Genomic DNA, 452 nt, shown 5'->3' with positions numbered 1-452 from the left:
CGAATTAACTCTAAACCACTCAGTGTAATTAAATAACTCGTTAATTACTCACCCCAGGGAATTCATTTAAAGCGCTAAATTAGTGTTAACATCTCATACAAAGTCCAACACACTGACCTACTTAACACCGACGCGCTGTTTAATTACTCAGGCTATTTGTTTTACTCATGAATTAACACCTGCTTTACTGAATTCATATCTACATTAAACATACTTACATACTTTCGAATTTAAATTGTCATTTAAAAACCCAACGTGCTAAATCAGCTTTCGGTGTTGAATTAACACCTTGTTAAACACCGTGTTAAACACACCTACAGTGTTAAATTAGCTCGTTTGTTTTACGGTAATGAGAATCGTGGTAAGGATTAAGTTTCTTTATAAAAATGTGTTTCTCACACACACTCTACTGAATTAACATACGTACATACACACACACATACACACACACT

This window comes from Tachysurus fulvidraco, chromosome 11 (genome assembly GCF_022655615.1).
Source record: "Tachysurus fulvidraco isolate hzauxx_2018 chromosome 11, HZAU_PFXX_2.0, whole genome shotgun sequence".
Lineage (NCBI taxonomy): Eukaryota > Metazoa > Chordata > Actinopteri > Siluriformes > Bagridae > Tachysurus > Tachysurus fulvidraco.
This window is presented reverse-complemented; position numbering follows the sequence as displayed.